The sequence below is a fragment of the Balaenoptera acutorostrata genome, chromosome 10, assembly GCF_949987535.1.
Source record: "Balaenoptera acutorostrata chromosome 10, mBalAcu1.1, whole genome shotgun sequence".
Taxonomy (NCBI): Eukaryota; Metazoa; Chordata; class Mammalia; order Artiodactyla; family Balaenopteridae; genus Balaenoptera; species Balaenoptera acutorostrata.
The window spans coordinates 23,145,642-23,161,009 of NC_080073.1; the positions used below are offsets into that span (position 1 = coordinate 23,145,642).

Below are 15,368 nucleotides of genomic sequence, written 5' to 3' on the forward strand. Positions count from 1 at the left end.
ATATTGTTAATATGTGGCACGTTCTCTTGGTTCCTGACATATTTGAAGGCATGGGAAATCTGAACCATCACTAAGAAAATCATGAATGAAAACAATACCAGATTCTTTTTAAAGAGATGTTGTCTGAACTTAATATGGAAGCTTCCCACTCATAAATAGACTGGCATTTTGGGTATCATGTGCATGCAGTTTTGTCTTAGGTTAGTGGTATGCTTGTCTGTTTTCATTATGACTAGTTGGTAACCTTATGTTTTTGCTGTCTTTTCCTTCTGATTCACATACACACACATAAAATTGTTAAACATTATTAGCAACTTATCTTCATTGCTCCAGGGTTGTTCAGGAATAGCAAAGTCACTGAAGTCCAAAGTCACCCAGCCGTGAAGTGTCTGCAGTTGATTTTTCTGTTTACAGAAGCACCTCGTTTTCATTGGTTAAGTAGGAATATTATCAGAGGCTCTGTAATCATTTATTAATTCATTTATCCCTCCTTCCTACTCCTTTCTAAGGGAAAAATAATTTTTATCCCAGAGATTTTCAAACCAATTGAAATCTGTAAATACCATGGACATAATACACAGCTCTTTAAACTGCTTGAACTGCAAAGTACCCAGAGGACAGGCAACTGTAATGAAATACTGTACATTTAGTGAAACTCAGTGCTGAGAATTAAAGAGAACCATCAAAGGATTAAATCTAACAGGACAATCATTGCATTTTCTTTGGAATATCTTTTCTTAGGGGCTGATCCAGAATTTTAATTTCATAAAAGTACAGGAAGGGAATGAAAAATCACTTGGAGAGCTTTTTTTGTTTTTGTTTTTGAAAAAAACCAATCTCTTCAAAAATGTTGACTTTACCCTATAGAATACTTTCAAATGCTTGGAGTATTTAAACTTTTTTGAGATTTGACTGTCATCTTGTATAGATAAAAGTATGTGGGAGTTATTTTATTTTTCTCTTGCTATATCAGGAAAATGCATGCTTGGCTCATCTCGCAGTACATTTTCCAAATCTTGAAATTTCAAAGCCCGTTAAAAAGCATAGAAATGTAATGGGTATTTTCAACCCTGGCATTGTTTCACAGATTTCAGAGAACAGAGGCTAAAAAATAGTATAGATGAATTGATTCCATCTTGCAAGGAAACTGGTTATAGGTCTGGCAGTAATTATTTCAAGTAGAACCCCATCCATTTGCCCAGAAGTAGAGATTCCCCAGAGCCCAAAGCTAATTATTTCAAAGGTATTGATTTTCTTGTTAGATATAAGGATTAGTCAGTTGAATACACTGAAACTCAAAATTACAAAAGGCCTGTTGTTGTTAAACTTAAGTGAACTGATACTAACAACTACTTGTTTGTTATATGTACAAGCTAATTCTACTGATCAAGTAATAGACATCAACATTCATATGGATTGGCATATGTTTCCACTCCTAATGTCAGCCATGGAGCTGAGACTTGGGTTTCTTTCACTTGACTATTAGCCCAAACGCAGATTTTCACTGGGACACGTACCTTTATAACTGATCTGTTCCTTATTTGTTTGTAATATATATGAAGTGAAGTTCCTCTGCCAAACTGTCTAAAACAAGAGTGTTTACTAGATAGCTTTCTAAACTGGATTCCCATTAAGTGTATCATTAAATATTTTATAATTCTCTTATTTTCCAGCTGGGCTTGAGATGAGAGAAAGGTAATAGAGTTTGTTCTGCTGGTGGTAGAATAGATATGATCTCACCCTCATCATTTTAACTTCCAGGATTCTAAACATTAATGATCTTAAAATCACAGGGAGTAAAATTGATATAAAATAAAAAGTAGAAGTCGGATTTTGTGGTAATCTGTAAAGAATTTGAACACATTTAAAGGAGAAACACTATCAAGAATGTTAGCCTTACGTTTTTGTTTTCCTGATTGGTGCTTTGGCTTTTGCTTCTAATTTTAAATTTAGAATTCCAAAGGTGTAGAAAATGAGTGCAACAACATCTGGAGTATGTAAAACATCTTGTATAAATGAATTAAAGAAAAAGATGGTTGATATGAATCTCAACAGTAACCTCGACTGTATTGTCCGAAGTTAAGCAAATTTGTTGCCCTCGGGAGGCCTGATTTTGAACAGCAGTAGCATATGATTGGCATCAGTGAAGTCACTTCACTTGATTTGACTGTGCTTCCTGGTTTAGATCCAAGTTAGAGTCAAATTTTCAAAGCCCTTTAAATGTCTAGCAAGAAATGTGCTGTATAAGCACCAAATACTCGTTTAAGAAGGAAGGGATTCTTGGTGGGGCTCTGGTGCCACGCAGCCTGGGTTGCAGTCCTGTCTTTAACACGCATTGGCTGTGAGACCTTGGGCGTGTCATTTAACTTTTTTGTGTCTTGGTTTCCTCTTTTATAAAATGGAGATAATAACAGTACTTATTACCTCAGAGGGTTACTTTATTGCATGAATTGAGATACACAGATTTCCAATTTAAAGGGGCAATAATTTCACATGACAGTACCATCTAAAAATTTAATAAACTTTTATTAAAAGTATAACTTACATAGAGGACACTATACAAATCTTAAGTATGTAGTTCGATGAATTATGACAAAGTGAACATATCTGTGGAACCTCTGACCACATCAAGAAATAGGACCTGGCCAGTGTCATGGCCTGAATGTTTGTGTTTTCTCATAATTTATCTGTTGAAATCCTACCCCACAATGTGATGGTATGAGGAGGTAGGGCCTTTGGGAGGGAATTAGATCATGAGGGTAGAGCCCTCATGAGTGGGATTATTGCCCTTATAAAAGAGACCCCAGAGAGCTCTCCCACCTCTTCCACAGTGTGAGGACATAGCTGGAAGTTGGCCACCTGTATACCAGTAAGTGGCCACTGAATCTGCTGGTGCCTTGATCTTGGACTTGCCAGCCTCCAGAATTGTGAGAAATAAATGTTTGTTGTTTAAACCACTCAGTCTATGGTGGTTTGTTATAGCAGCCTGAATGGACCAGGACAGTCACCATCCCAGTAGCCCCTTATGCCTCCCCACTATCCTCCCCCTACCCTGCTTTCTTCCCAAAGGTAACACTCTCCTAACTCCTAATATCAAAGATATGTTTTGCCTGGTTTTGAGCATAATACAAGTGGAATCATACATTGTATACACTTTTGTATTTGCCATCCTTCACTTGACTTTTATTTCTCAGATTCACTCATATTTTATGTAGCAGTGGTCCACTTATCATTATTGCTGTATAGTATTCTATTGTATGACTCTGCAAGAACTTTTCTGTCATCTTCTATGGATAGACATTTGTGTGATTCTTATGTTTGACTATTATGAATAATGTTGCTGTGAACATTCTCATACATGTCATTTGGAGCATATTTTTGATACTTGGAACTAGAATTTCTGGGTAATAGGGTATGCATATACTCAGCTTAAATTGATACTGCCAAACAGTTCTCTAGACGTGGCAATTTACATTCTCATAGGCGTGTGTGGGAAGTCCAATTTCTCTACACCTTCATCAACATTTTAGGCATTCTGGTAGGTGTGAGGTAGTATCTCATTGTGGTTTAATGCCTTTTTCTCATGTGTTTATTAGCTACTTGAATATACTCTTTCAGCTTCTGTCACTTCATGTATAAAGTAGACCTGAAAATAACACCCCAAAGCATTGTTTTATTATCATCTAAGATATATGTGGAAGTACTTCGCAAACCTTTCTAAAGCATGATGAAAACTTTAGTTTGTGTTGGGCTTTTTTTTTTTTTTGAGTGTTCATTTTTATTATCATTTTAAAGGCTTAGATTTAGAATTACTGAAACAGTTGGGGAATAAATGGTCATCTACAGAAATGGGAGCTGTCTGAAACAGTTCGTTGTCACCAGTGTTACTGCCTGGGTTGTTTTGAAATTGATTAAATGTGTAAGCAATTCAGTAGCTTGCAGTGATTCTCCCTTCAGACAACCAAGAAAACACAGTTTAATAAAGGGAGGACTAAATTCATGTTTGGGAGAACCACAAAATATAATTTGGTATAACTTTGAGGAGAGGCCAGCTGTTTTAGCTCTGTGGTAAGTGCTTGAAAAGTCTTCAGAATTTGAGGCCAGGGACATAAAACTGCACGCTGTATTTTTGATAAAGGGTTTATGCAAAGGCCTTAAGTTGTAATAAATATGTTTTAGAATTAATACATACTAAATGCCTCATGTATTGTTGATTATCATATATTTAAAAACAAAACAGTATCCTCTTTTTCTCTTATATACATGCTTATATCAGAAGCATGAAGAAAAACTTATTTTATTACATGCCACATGTATTTGCTGTAATGCCTTATCTGCAAGGGAATATTTATTTTGGGGGTTAATAGAACTCTTTAGGGACTAATTTTCAAATATAATGTCCAATATATTTTAAATATGAGTGATATTTTTGAAATGATTACCCTGCATCTCCATTCTTACAGGCCAGTTTGAAAACAAATTTTACTTTCATATAGAGTTGAAAAGCAGCCATTCTTTATGGTGATCATCTACCTGATAGCCTAGTCTGAAAAGAATAAAAATGCTTTTGTACTTCTCGATTTGGAACCTGTCATTTGGTTTCCCCTTCCCCTTAGGATAGCCTCTCATTTAGGGTAACCACTATGCATACACTGGAGAGTGGAAAAGCATCCTCCCTGGGCTCATTTCTTTCCAAGCTCTGGCTCTTACAGTATTGGCTCTTTCCGTATCTCACACATGATCAGTGTGTCTGATAGCTACCGCATTTTCAAAGCATCTCTAATGGAACACTCTAAATCTCTTTTCATGCTCCTTGCTGACATAGTCTCAGAAATAAATAAAAAATAATATTTGTACGCTTTGCTTCTCAAAATTCAGATTTTAATACGCCTTACTTTGTTTTGTGGTAAGTGATTTAAAGAATTTAACAGACTTTGGGATATTTTAGCAAATTTTATGATTAGTCCCAGCGTGCTCAGTAATTCATTATGAATCCTGTATGGAGAGGCCTTTGTAGATTGTTGAAGAGAAATGGACCACTAATCAAATTATAATATCATATAGGTTGGAAATAATATATACTTATTACAAGAGTTAGGATTTTTTTTTCTTCCTAATGTTATTGCATTGAGAAAACAAGTAGTTGAACTCAGCAATTAGAAAATAGTGTATTTCCTAACAAGTTGATCAAATAATGGCCAAGATTAATGTCAAGCATCTCTGAATCTTAAGAATCATCTTATCATGGTAGAGTGATGAAGGCAGTTTTACTATTATTATTTTTGAGGTATTGTTTTAGAATCCAAATTAGCTGGTAGAGGAATCACTGGGTGTGGAGAGTGAACTTAGTAAAATTATTCTGGAGAACAAGTTTAAAAACCTTTGAACTGTGAAGACCTCTGATTCTTCTTCTCTGCAGAGGTGAACTGTAGTCTGGTGGGATGAGCCCCAGTGGATTCAGGAGATTGAAGACACTGAATCCTCTTTCTTCTTCCCTCCATGCTGCCCCCACCCACTGCCAGAGAATTAGGAGTGCTGTCTCATTCATAAATGAGCAACATGTCCATATGGGCTTGCTGAAGAAATCGGCTTGACTCACAGTGGCTTTCTACATAGTGTTCTGTCTTTGTTTTAGGGTATTTTATTAAGCAGCATCCCTTTTCCCCTAATTATTAAATTAGGGAAACATAAAACAGAAAAGTACAAAAATACATTAAATTACATGTACATAGACTTTTTTTTTTTTTAGCATTTTCTTTTTTCTTTTTTTTTTTTTAAATTTTATTTATTTATTTTATTTATGGCTGTGTTGGGTCTTCGTTTCTGTGTGAGGGCTTTCTCTAGTTGTGGCAAGCGGGGGCCACTCTTCACTGCAGCGCGCGGGCCTCTCACTATCGCGGCCTCTCTTATTGCGGAGCACAGGCTCCAGACGCGCAGGCTCAGTAATTGTGGCTCACGGGCCCAGTTGCTCCGCGGCATGTGGGATCTTCCCAGACCAGGGCTCGAACCCGTGTCCCCTGCATTGGCAGGCAGATTCTCAACCACTGCGCCACCAGGGAAGCCCCCTACATAGACTTTTTGATGAATAATATAGTGCAGCATTTTTGACAAAACTAGTATCAATATAACTGACACTATTATATAGTCTGCTTTTTTCACTTTGTATGTACATTTTGCCTGTCTTTGTGCAGTACTCCACAACATCCTCAGTGGCTAAATAGTATTCACTTTTATAGATATATGTTTACTTAACCAATCCTCTGTTATTTGGTATTCAGGTTGTTTCTGACTAAAAATAATGCTCCTGTGGACCTCCTTGTGTTCATAACTTTACAAACAGGTCAGATTATTTACATAAGATGAACGTTGAGAAGCGTGAGGGTAAAAATGTATGCAGAGGTTAAGTTTTTTACACTTACTGCTGAATTATTTCAATACTAGTTGAAGGAACATAGAGGGTTTTCATCAAATAAGTTTTCCTACATCCTGGCTATCATTACTGTGGCTCTTTACTATCATGAGAGGTAACATTTTAAATTATTTTTCTTTTATTGAGCATTTTTTATTACTTCTGTTATGACCTGCCTATTAATATCTTTTGCCCAATTTTCCATTTTTATGTCACTCTTTTTCACAGAGATTTAAAATACAGGTGTGTGTGTGTGTGTGTGTGTTTTGGAAATCAGGGGAATGGGCTCTTTTATATATGTTGTCACTCTTTTTTTTCCATCCTGCCTCTTGTCTTTGAATTGGTCTATATAAAATTTTATTATGCCATTATATCTATGTCCACCTGAAATACTGTTATGTAAAGTGAGACCACTTAATGCATGTTATTATTTTTTGCTATTATTTACTTAGTTTCTCATAAAACTTTTAGTAAGACTTTTAAAATTTGTTGCTTCATGAATCACCATTTAAGGTACAGTTTCAAGTGGAAACATCATATTCTCCACCCCTCCAAATGTGACTTAAAGCAAGATGATGTTGTGATTAAAATGGCATGGTTCTTTAGTTATTAATAAGATTCTTAGTTATTTTCAAGGAATATTTTTCAAAGTATTGAAGGCATTTCATTGTAAACTAATATGCATTTTTTCAACCAGGCTTCTTAGTACAGTTGATTCCCACTATTTGCAGGTTCAATATTTACAAATTTGCCTATGCTCTAAAATTTATTTGTGACCCCAAAATCAATACTTACAGTGCTTTCGCGGTCATTTGCAAAAGTACACACAGTGTTGAAAATTTTTACTTATCCGACATGCTGTTCTCAGTGAATGTCAATCAAGGCAAGATTCTCCTTTCATGTTTCAGCTCTCTTACAGTAAACAAGTGTCATTTTCACGATCTATTCAGTGCCCCATTTTTCATGTTTTTGTCCTTTTTGGTGTGTTATTTTGCTGTTTAAAATGGACCCACATGTAGTGCTACAGTACTTGTCTAGTGTGATGTGCCTTGCAGAGAAAATACATGTTAGATAAGCTTTCTTGAGGCATGACTTACAGTGCTGTCGGTCACAATTTCAATGTTAATGAATCCACAGTGTATACTAACTAAGATACACTGAAACAGAAACAAACACACAGAAAACAAGGTTATGTACTGATAGGTTGACAAAAATGTTGTGACCAAGGGCTCTCAGGAACCTAACCCTGTATTTCCCTTAGGGGCGATGGATCAGTATTCACTAATTCAATGTTCATTGCAACTTTACAGACCATAACTGCTCTGAATAATGAGAATTGCCTTTATAAAGTTTTGGATAATTATGGACAGCTCTTCAGAATCATATGCTAAAGACTCCATTTTATCTTTTTTAAGAAAGGACATTCAGGAACCCCTAATGTAAAGTTAAAAAAAAAAAAAAAACTTTTCTTCTCATAATTTGCATTTATATGTTTCCTAAAGGGAAGTATTTTGATTATGAGAACCTTTGAAATGGGTCACTAATGGCTTTTGAGACATAGTAGCTTTATACCTATGGATTAAGTGAATAAACCTTGAGAACATTTTAATTTAGTTTTCACTTTTCAGTTAAGAATGATTTCCTTACCTAGTTAGGTCCCTTCGCTTTATGCTTTTTGAAAGTTTTCTTTACATTTAAAAAATTGATCATTTTTCACTTTTATAAATTTACCTTTCCTACTTAAAAGTATAAGATTAAAAAAATTACCCCTAACTTTATTCACATCACACAACTGCTGTTACAGTTTGTTAAATTTCCTTCCAGCATTATCTGTGCATATCTTCTTTATAAGGTTATAATTAGGATGTCCTTCCTTTTGATGGCCTTTTTTTATTAGTCCAATATTACACGATAATCATCTTCTCATGTTGTTAGCTGGTCTCCCTGACTGTGAATTTTACTAGCACTATTAGTAATTGGCAGTGTTTTAAAGGCTTCTTGTTATTTAGAAGATAATTTAAAGAAGCCTAGTATTTAAAATCTTTTTCAAAAAGTATGTGAACTTTGTAAATCAGGTTTGCTAAAACAGGGTACAGTATAGTTAACAAATGCAATAGTAACAATCATGAAAAGCTTTGTGGTACAAAACAGACTTTTATACAACAAAAAAAGAAAATCAATGTAATCCAACATCTACATCCGTTGGAGCTGCCCTCCTTTCCTTTGTCCTTTACTCACTACTGCTTTGCCAAAGTGTTCTAAGCAATGTTGCTTGCTTTATTATGGACCTAAAACAAGGTTTTTTTCATTTGAATAGTTTACGCTGCAACTTTAATAATTTGGATGGCAACTCTCTTGCAATTAGAGATCCTTTGTGAACATCCATAGATATTTTATCTACATATCCAGGACCCTCTCCTGGGATGCTCCTTCACCACCTTTGAGGTCTTATGAAACAGAGCATTTCAGAACACACATATTAGTTAGCATTCCCAACGGGCAGCTGGCACAAATCCTAGTTAATTATTTTTCTTCTAGCTTATCTGTGAGTTCTTTCATTAGCCGTTATCTGTAAACATTCTGGACACATCCCTTTTTCTCAATTAGAACTCCAGTAGAATATTTTTGAGCAAACATTTAGGTGTCTGCTCAGAGGCCTTAGGATCGTAAACAGTGAACAGAAAATCCATTTGGAGCTTTAACCCATGACCTTCTAGATTTTACTTGTTCTTTAATCCCAAGCAGTACATTTCTCTGAGAAGGAGACATAAGCGACTTAGAATCTTCACTGTGTCAATGTGATCCAAGAATATTGGCATTTGGCTAGCAGGCGGGCAGGGAAATGTCCAATTCATACTGTATTTAGATGACTTCTGATATTTTTCTGTGTTTTGTAATCTGTGATTAGTCGTTGTACTTTATAAATGGAGCTTCTTCATGAAGCTGAACTTCCAAATAGCTAATCCAAATGCCCACAGTGTTAAGCAAATTCCAAAGAAGAGGTGTTTGATATTCAAATGAGAAGAGTGAAAGAAGCAAAAGTAAAAAATACAAAAGCTAAGAAACATGAAAAAATGTGTTACTGAAAGAATAAATTCTATCATTCCATCTTTATCTCCAAGTACAACCTTAAAACACTGCCTGTTGAAAGGTGCATCCGTTTATGCAAGATATCTTAGGTAAGATAACAGGACAGAAATTAGAGCCCCACCATCACCCTAGCTTCCTCTTCCTAGTGGACACAGCTTGGTATTCCCCATCCAGTGAGGAGTCAACAGATACTTCTTGATGACCTACTGTGTGTCAAGTTCAGGGCTGACTGAGAGAATGGGAATCCATCCAGTATTTGATGTCATTGGTTCCAGTGAGGCTGTTCTTATTAATTCCTTCTGATTGTAATCATCTCTGTAAAGCAGAGGAAGACATGTGCCTGACTGACAGATGTAGTCTTTTCTCAGGTCAATAAAGACCCAGTATAAAGCACCTAGTATACTTGAGGTCACATCTCAGTCTCTGAGTTCACAGAGAAGAGTCTGTGGAGCCTCACTACTCACAATGTGGACCATGGACAGTCAGTGTTGACATCAACGTGAAGGCTGTTAGAAATGCAGAATCTCAGCCTTACCCCATACCCATCCAGTCAGAATTTGTGTTTTCACAACAGGTGGTTCCTATGTACATTAGACTTTGAGGAACACTGGTCTAGAGCAGGGGCAGGCAAACTGTAATTCATGGCCAAATCCTGCTCCACGCCTGTTTTAGTAAATAAAGTTTTACTGAAACAGAACTTTGCTCATTCATTTTCTTAACAAGTAATTGTGACAGAGAACTCCTGACCCACCGAAGTCTAGAGTAGTACTGCTCAAAGTGTGGCATTGGATCAGTGCCAGTTTGTGCAGAAGTGCCAATCTGTGAGCTCTTTGTTTTAGGTTTGTGATAAGTACAAAAACAGAATAGGCATTGAGAAACTTTGATTGCAAATTGCCATTGCCATGACACACAAGTGGAAGATCAGTTTGCTAGCAATTCATAATATTTGTTTTACAAAAATATCAGTCCGTGACTGTCAGGGAATAAAAAAAACCTAATCCTTCACCATGGATTATGTGAGAAGCAGTACTCTGTGGGTAAAGATAGATAATATGTGCATAAAACCAGTATCTTAAGTGAATTTGATCGTACCTGGTACATCTTGATGCCAAATGAACTTTACTGTAGGCTGTTAGAATCATATTGTCATATTATTCTTTGCTCATCATGTTTTCTCATGATTCTTTCTCTTGTTTAAGGATTCTTCTCCCATTCCCTGTGATCTTGGTAATGCCATCAAATTCAGTGCCTCCTCTAAGGCTCTGTGTCCCTGCTTGGATCCTCTCTTCTTCCCTCCTGCCCATGGGGTATCCTTACTCCGGGTAGGCCAGTTGCTTTACTGCCTCCCTGAAAGCAGGCTGCTTTCAGGAGTGATCTCCTAGCACAGGCCCCTCAGTCCAATCAGCTCTCCTGCTGAAGCTCATGGAAAAGGCGACCTGTCTCTGGTATCATGAATTAAAACAATGTGGCCCAGGAGGCTCTATTCCTTCCCACCTGGTGAAAGCCTGAGAAAGATGCAGGAGCGAACCTGCATGATGGAGACTCTCTCAGTCATAGCACTTCATTCCTATATAGCCAGTTGTCTGTAACTCAGTGGTTCTTAAAGTGGTTGACCCAGCAGGAGTGGTGTTACCTAGAACCTTTCTAGAAATGCAAATTCTTGGCCCCCTTCAAAGCTATCGTATCAAAAACTCTGAGGTGGGGCCCAGCCCTGTGTTTTAACAAGTCTTTCTGGTGATTCTCATGTTTGCCTAAATTTGCGAATGACTATTGTGGATCTGCAGCTTCTCTATTTCTGTGAGCTGCTCTCCATCTTTTCCAGCTATGAGCCAAATCAGTCTTTCTTTTTCCCCTTTGAATTAGAGTTCATTGTCAGTCACTGACAACCCAGCAAGTCTGCTTAATATACTATACCTTTAAAATTCTCACCAAACTGAGAGTTTGCCCTAGCATTCTCTTGTGCTGTGTAGTGGCCCTGGGCCCTCCTCTGTTAACAATTCTTTTTAGTTCTTTCCCCATACACTCTATACCCCCATGTATTTTAAGATTTTTTTTATTCTCTTATTTTTATGTCAAAATCTTTCCGTGAAACTCAGAGGGACCTTATCCGTCCTAAAGTGACTTTTCTATCCAAATGAGAATTAAAGATAATCTCCTAGTTAATAGGTAAAATTCATCAACTGGGATCGTAAATGCATTTCTTTGAAGATCAGCTCCCTCGTGGAGAACTTTTATTTCTCTCCTCTCTAAAAGTAGAATACAGCAACAAGTTGTATAATTTTTCAAGTGACTTTCTATAAACTTGATGAAATTACCTCATCTTGAGCTCAGTCATTGAAGTAAATCTAGTTCATTTTTGTCCCGATTAAGTTACCATCAGCTGCTTCTTTTCACAGGAGATTTCCTTCCTATTATTGTTCTCTGTGCATTTAATCTCTCTTGATACTTTTCTTCTCCTCTCTTGATTTGTAAGTGTTTTGCTGTGATTCAGTCTCCCATCTATTCTTGTTACAAAATACAACCTTCATTTTTTATCTGGGCTCCTAGTGCTATTTGGGGAAAAGGGAAGTGGTCAGATCTTTCAGTATTTGACAAAAGCTGTGATAATAGAATGTTTCAAGGTGGACATGTTGAATCAAGTTTTATGTTTGGTCAAGAAAATTGATTCATGATGATATGTGACACAAGGAAGGTCTTTACTGAATTTTCTTTTGGTATACATGGGGAATGAAAAAATCACTTTTTAAAAAAAATACAATTTAATGTTTCTTTATCTTGATGGCTCTTTGTGCAAATTCCTTCTACAGAAACTCTTTCGTCAGAGAATCAGCATATAACTTTCCCTCACCATTAGACAAATCATCTTTATGTCAACCACCATTGGGGAATTGAGATTTGCCTGCTTTTCTTTTAATTCATATGTTCAATATCAAGGTGAGACCTTGTTGCTATCTCTTCCACCTCTGAGGTTGTTACCATGTTATTGAGTGTTCATGGGTCCCTTAGAGAGTGGAGCAGACAAGAAACAGGGCATGAGCTAGTTTTCATTCCTCTTTTGGTTCCTGTACGTCTGTCTGTAGTTCACTGAAGCCACTGTACAGTGGAGACACAGTCCACGTGAAGGTGAGACTCTAAAGACAGTTCATAAAGCAAAAAATATAATCAAAATTAGGTTTGAAAGTCCTTTAAGTTACCTATGCATCTTAATATCTTTAACCATTAGAGTCCCAGTAGTGTGGTGAGACCCGAGCCATTGAGCATTTGGGAGTGAGCAGTGAGATCTCACTCCCTCCCATTTCCCTCAGGGACTCACGTCCTTTGAATGAAATGGCAGTGGGGTCACCCACTAGATTTTACTCATTAATTTCTACTCTTTCTCACTTACTTATTCCATCCCCATGCCTGTATAGATGGATTCATATAAATTAAATGTGTTTTTGATGTGACTTTGTTGTATGAGATGAGACTAAATAACATGCTAGGGAAGGTATGAAGAGAGCAGTGAAAACCAGGGGCCAAGAAGTTGTTTCAAGGTATTCTTGTCATGCATGTTAGATAGTTTAAAAAAATATATAACTCTCCAACGATAGGGGTCATTATGTGGTCGTTAAGAGCTTATACTTCATTGGCAGAAATGGCTCAGCTGAGATCCAGCTCTGCCAGTTCCTAGCTGTGTGACCTTGTGCATGTTGATTCACCTTTCTGTGCCTGACGTTTAATCTGTAAAGTGGAGTTAATAACTTGTGGTACCATATGAAATAATACATGAAGTGCTTTGAGCACAGTGCCTGGAACTTTAGGCAGTCATTTCATGAAAGCAGTGCCAGTGGTGGGTATCTTCAGGGGGTGGTTGCTGTGGTGGTGGTCATGTATATAATAGGGGCAGTTGGCCAGCCTTTGCCACTGGCCAGGCACGGTATAATCTAGTTGATAAGAAGAGGCACTCTAGAGCCAGGCTGCCTCGGTTTGAATCCTGGCTCTCTCACCAAAGTTTGGCCCTGAACGACTTAATCCGTCTGTGCCTCAGTTCCCTCATCTGTATAATGGATATGACTTTGTACCTGTCTTAGGTTTGTGGTGATAAATAAATGAGTTAACATTTGTAAAGCCCTTAAACCAGTTTCCGGCACATAGTTAATGCCTGCCTATACAGTTGTCTCTTGCTGTCTGTAGGAGATTGGTTCTAGGAGCTCCCACAGACACCGAAATCCACAGATGCCCAAGTCTCTCATGTAAAATTGCAGAGTACAATGAATACAGTTGGGTTTTGCATCCGTGGGTTTCACACCCACAGATTCAACTAACCCTGGATCTAAATTTCTGTTTGGAGGACCAGACTGTATAATTGTTAGCCGCTGTTATTAATATTTATTTTATTCTTTCAGTTTGGTACAGTTAATTTTTTTACTCGACCAAATAATTGTTCATTGTGCACTGTATTTGTGCCATCCTGTGAGGAGTGGGGATGTTCATCCTACGTGCATGGAGCTTACAGTATTGTGGGCCAAACAGACTTCCACAAAGTGTCTCACCAGTTTTCTAATTACAGACTATGATTACAAGGAATCCTGGGAAGAGGCACTGGAGAGGACACAGTGAATAAAGAGATGAATAAGATCTAGAACTTTCTTTCAGAAAAAAAGAAAAAAAAAAAACCTAAAATGGCCAAAGAGAGTTTAAAAGGACCTGGATTCTCATACTCGGCTGCACATTAGAAACCACTGGGGCGCTGTTAACACTCCACACACCCAGACCATTCATTCTCTAGATGAATTCCATCAGAATCACTTGGAATGGAGAGGGACTGAGGCGTCAGGAATTTTTAAGTTTTCCTGGTGAGTCCACGGTGCAGCCAGTTTGAGAAAGAATGTTGCAGAAGGCACTACTCTGGGAATGTGAGCCAACTAGTAGATACAAGGAGGTTTACGTGCATCTGCAGATTCAGGAATCACTCAGGAAGGTTACAAGGAGGTTTACGTGCATCTGCAGATTCCGGAATCACTCAGGAACATTACAAGGAGTTATTCCAGTTTTAGAGACCTGTTCGAGTTAATCCCAAGAAAAATGCTCTTGGCTTTTCCATAAGACTAGAATTCAGAGCTAGAACCAACTACCCTGGTTTTGCTGAGCTTGGAATTATTTTTATCCCTCTGATAAAAATATCCATGAGTTTCAATTTTCTCTCTTTTTGCTTCCATTGCTACGGTTTCCGCAAATCCTGGCTCATACCATCTGAAGTCATCAGGCTTGATGGATAGTCTAGCTTGATGGCTGCATTGCTTAGGGGAATGTTATGAGGCAAACCTGGTCCCTGTCTTACATGAATGTGGACCAGACTCTTGATCTCTCAGAATCAACATATAGAACATTAAGGGTTAAAATTGCGTTTATAAATTATGTATAAATACACATAAATTGAATCCCATTGAAATCAAGTAGATGGGCAAAATGAGCTTTGCACTGAGAGAAAGAGAGGGAGAAAATATATTTTCTAGTTCTATATTTCCAAGGGGGATTTTCTATACCATAATCAATGAAGTTATCCTTCCAGACAGTATTTCAGGTTCATAACTATGTGGACTTTCAAAAGAAAAAAAGTCAATTATGAAGGAGTAGATGGAGGCAGTGAATGTGCACAGTATATCACGGTTGGTGATGGACCTGGAATGTTTCATACTCAGCAAATCATTTAAAGTTTTTGAACTACAGGCCTGTCTTTTCATGGCAAACTTATAATAGGACAAATTCCAGTGAGCTGGCAGGTTCCAGGACCTCCTCAGAATTGTTGGTTCCCGCTGCTCTCTGGTGGCCATCCTCTTGAACTCTTCTTTTGGGGAGGTGGGGTAGAGAAGTGCTTTCTGAATTGTGG

The 15,368-nt window shown here is 37.4% G+C and overlaps 1 protein-coding gene across 5 annotated transcripts in view; it reads left to right on the forward strand.

The window, feature by feature from the left end:
- The window catches only part of SUCLG2 (succinate-CoA ligase GDP-forming subunit beta), a 259,242-nt gene that overhangs the window by 156,566 nt on the left and 87,308 nt on the right, over window positions 1–15,368 (forward strand). The window lies entirely within an intron of this gene.